Here is a 4,671-nt window from a genome sequence, read left to right on the forward strand (position 1 = left end):
CTTGGCCTCCCAAAGTGCTGGGATTACAGGCATGAGCCACGGCCTTTTTTTTTTTTTCTAACAAAAAGCAGCCTGAAAGATCAAGCTGCAAACATAGACAAGGAAGCTGGAAGCTTGCATGGAGGGATACTAGCAGCTGCACAAAAAGAAATGGGCTACCTGGGGGCCATCCATGTCCACCATGGGGGTTCCACCTTCCCACTTTTTTAGCATACACACAGTAAGAAAGAAATGAGCAACATGGACAAGCTCAGGCAGAGAACCCATCTGCATAATAAAAGATTGGGGTGGGGCTGCCAGAGATTCACGCCCTATGTAGATGGCACACCAGGTCCTATGTTTTTCATGCCCTATGCAAATCAGACACCGCCTCCCGACTAGTTCATCTATAAAAACACCTGCATTTCATCACAGATCTGCAACCCATTTTTCTGGGACCCCTCTCTTTAACAGAGAGATATTCTCTTTTTTTACCTATTAAATTCCCACTCTTTTTTTTTTTAAACATTTGTACTTTTGCTTTTATTCAAAAGTTCTGTTGGATTTATTTCAAGATTAAGGACCACAGTATGATAGTCAGCCAAGAACTTAATTTTAGTGTACAAACTGCTTTAAACTACATATACATTTTCAGAGTTAGGGAAATATAATATAGTGTCCTTCAGTTTAAATGTTGAGAAAAACTTTGCAAACATACAGAAGAAAAATCGTTTTTATATATGTTCCTTTGGTTCACTAAACTTTCTCCTTTTTGGTACTGACTTGACTAGAAGAATCAGAGTGATGGAGCACTATTCTCCCAGATTCATGTTGACTTCTCTTCCGATTTTCTTCGGAAGATGTTACTGGTTGATTTCCATTTGCCATTATTCTGAAAGACTTTCCTCTTCTTGTTTTGCTTTCAGACATATCAAGTTCTGATGTTTTATTGACTAACTGCTCAACCTGAGAATGAGAAATGGAAAGATCTGGACTTTCTTTATACCTCATAATTTCATCTTCCTCACAAACTAAACTTGGTTCTCCGAGTTCAGAAAATCGAGGTTTTTTGGTTTTTTTTCCTGCTCTTCCATTTTAGTTTCAATGTCCAAATCATCACTTGTATAATGCACCTGTTCATCTTCTACATCTTTGTCCCTCAGGATTTTGTGAAGTCGTGATTTTATTTGTTTTGGTGATAGTATAGTTGAATAAATATTTTCCATTCGTTCTCTCTCAGTGGTCGCTTTTACTTTGAAGGTGTGAAAAGGTGTTGAGACTTTGCCCACATTTAAATACATAGGTTCCCCTTCAAATATAACTCCTTCGCAATCACCATCCTTAAAACTGGGAGGCTGGTAATCTGGGGGTATAACTTCGTCATAGTAAAAACGTTTCATAGTCAAACAAACATCACTAGGTAAAGGCCCCAGATTTTGCATTAGGATATAAATCTTGCGAATGAGGAGAGTGCTTGCTTTCTTGGTGTCAGTACATAACATGCTAGACTCGTTGCTTTGGTTTTCACTTATGAAGTCCATAAGTGATCCATTATCGGTGTATTTGAATTTGAATTGGTAACATTCTGAAATTGTCTGAGGATCTTCTGGGTTTGTGTATATATAGCTAGAACAGCCATCCTCAGATGTTTTTTCTGTAAAGCATCATAACATCCTAGTATCCATTTCACTAACTGTGTAGATCCTGGGCAATTTTTATCTTCTCTCAGTATTTTGACACAAAGATCATCTAGATATCTGGTTCCATAAGCACATTCTGGAAATATTCCTCTCAAATACGTGATACAGGATACTGAAACTGCGAGGAGCCTCTTCACTAACACCAAAGACAGGTGATATCTTATTGGGAAATACCAGTGCAGTCATGGAAGTCCTCTGCAACTGGGCAGTGGCCATCTTCTTGTGATAAAATATTTTCTTTAATTCAAAATTATGTCTGAGGGGCAGGTGCCAGAAAATTCCCACTCTTAACCTCACTCTTTGTGTGCCCACATCTTTGATCTCCGTGGTCGTGAGACAACAAACCTCAGATGTTACTCCAGACAATGAAGCCCCTTCAATATATTTTGAGAGTACATGTAATATTTTGATACCTGTATACAATGTGTAATGATCAAATCAGGGTAATTGGGATATCCATCACCTCAAACATTTATCTTTTCTTTGTACCACATTTTCTGTATCCATTCATCCACTGATGGACACTTAGGTTAATTCCAGTATTTCAATTATTTATTTTTAATTTTTGTGGGTACTATATATATATACACTAGGTGTACATATTTATTGGGTACCTAAGATGTTTTGATGCAGGAATGCAATGCATAATAATCACATCATGGAAAATGGGATATCTGTCCTCTCAAGGATTTATCCTTTGTGTTACAAAAAAATCCAATTATACTCTTTTAGTTATCTGAAAATGTACAGTTAAGTTATTATTAACTATAGTCACCCTGTTGTGCTAGCAAATAGTAGGTCTTATTCATTCTTTCCAACTATTTTTTGTATCCATTCACCATCGTCACCTCCCCAACACCCTCCACTACCCTTCCCGGTCTCCTGTAAGTATTCTTTTACTCTCTATCCTCATGAGTTCAATTGTTTTGATTTGTAGATTCCCACAAATAAGTGAGAATGTATGAAGTTTGTCTTTCAGTGCCTGGCTTGTTTGACTTAACATGATTACCTCCATTCCATTCATGTGGTTACAAATGACAAGATCTCATTCTTTATGGTTGAATAGTACTCCACTGTGTATATGTACCATGTTTTCTTTCTCCATTCATCTGTTGGACACAAGTTGCTTTCACACCTTGGCTAATATGAAAAGTGCTGCAACAAAAAATGGGAATGGAGATATCTCTTTGATATACTGATTTCCTTTATTTTGGATATGTAGCCAGCAGTGGGATTGCTAGATCAAATGTCAGCTCTGTTTTTAGATTTCTGAGGAACATCCAAACTGTTCTCCATAGTGGTTGTACTAATTTAGATTCCCACTAACAGTGTACAAGAGTTCCCCTTTCTCCACTTCCTCACCAGCATTTGTTATTGCCTGTCTTTTGGTGTTTGTTTTGAGACAAGGTCTGGCTCTAGCATTCAGGCCGGAGTACAGCGGTATAATCTTTGCTCACTGTAACCTCCACCTCTTGGGCTCAAGCCATCCTCCTACCTCAGTCTCCCAAGTAGCTGGGACTATATGCAGACACCACCATGCCTAATTAATTGTTGTTTTTTTTTTTTTTTTTTTGTAGAGGCAGGGCTGCCTAGGTGGGTCTTGAACCTGTAAGCTCAAGTGATCCGCCTGCCTTGGCCTCCCAAAGTGCTGGGATCACAGGCATGAGCCACTGCACCCAGCCTTGTCTGTCTTTTGAATATAAGCCATTTTAACTGGCATGAGATAATGTCTCATTGTAGTTTTGATTTGCGTATATCTGAGGATCAATGATGTTGAACACTTCTTCATATGTCTGTCTACCATTTGTATGTCTTCTTTTGAGAAATGTCTATTCAAATATTTTGCCTGTGTTTTGATTGTATTATTAGATTTTTTTCCTCTTATATGTGGCTCTTGTACACACATAAAATTAAATACCTAGGAATTAACCAAAGAAATGAAAGATCTCTATAACGGGATTTTTTTTTTATTTCTTCTTCAGATTGTTCACTCTTCGCATATAGAAATGCTACTGATTTCTGTATGTTGATTTTGTAGCTGGAAACTTTACTGAATTGGTTTATCAGTTCTAACAGTTTTTTGGTGGAGTCTTTAGGTTTTTCCAAACATAAGATTGTATAACCTGCAAACAAGTAACAATGATAATTTGACTTCTTTCATTCTAATTTGAATGCCCTTTCTTTCTTTCTTTTCTCTGATTTCTCTAGCTAGGCAGACACACGGGATCTCTGTCTCTGTTTTGAGCCACGTAAAGTTGGGGATGAAGTGACACACACACCACTGTGGCCACCACCACTAGGACGATGGCTGGGTCAGACCTGAAGCCAGAATGGCACTGGGTCTCACCCAAGGCCTACTGTAACCACTCCCTGGCTACTGGCTATGTTTGCTCAAGACCCTGGGTTTCTACAATTAGCAGGTGGTAAAGCCAGCCAGTCCTGTGTCTTTTTCTTCAGGGCAGTGAGTTCCACCATGCCCTGAGCAGGTCCAGAGGTGCTGTCTGGGAACCAGGGACTAGAGTCAAAAACCTTAGAACTCTACCTGATACTCTATTTGTACTGCTGTTAATCTAGCACACAAATCACAAGACAAGTCCTTCCCACTCTTCCCTCTCCTTTCTGAAGGCAGAGGAGCCTTGCCCATGGCTGTTGCCACCACAGGCTCATGGGGTGTCCTGCCAGACTATGGTTGATGTTCTCTTAAGTCCCATGACTCTTCAGTCGGCTTGTGGTAAATGCTGTCTGGGCTAGGACTTACCCTTCAGAGCAGTGGGCTTCCTTCTGGCCCAAGACAGACCCAGAAATGACATCCAAGAGCCATGTCCTGGAATTGGGGACCTCAAAACTCACTTGGTGCTCTACCCCCATGTAGCTGTGCAAGACAAAGTCCCTTTTACTTTACCCTCCACTTTTCTCACATAGAAGAGTGTAGCCCCATAGCAACCATAGTTGGAAATGTGCTGAGTCTCACCTAAAGCCAGCAAGTCTCAGA

General features: G+C 39.7%; 1 pseudogene; it reads right to left on the reverse strand.

The window, feature by feature from the left end:
- Positions 1–713: 713 nt before the first annotated feature.
- On the reverse strand, positions 714–1,895 carry LOC100451956 (HORMA domain-containing protein 1-like; annotated as a pseudogene).
- Positions 1,896–4,671: the final 2,776 nt, after the last annotated feature.

Source organism: Pongo abelii, chromosome 5 (genome assembly GCF_028885655.2).
Source record: "Pongo abelii isolate AG06213 chromosome 5, NHGRI_mPonAbe1-v2.0_pri, whole genome shotgun sequence".
NCBI classification, from domain to species: domain Eukaryota; kingdom Metazoa; phylum Chordata; class Mammalia; order Primates; family Hominidae; genus Pongo; species Pongo abelii.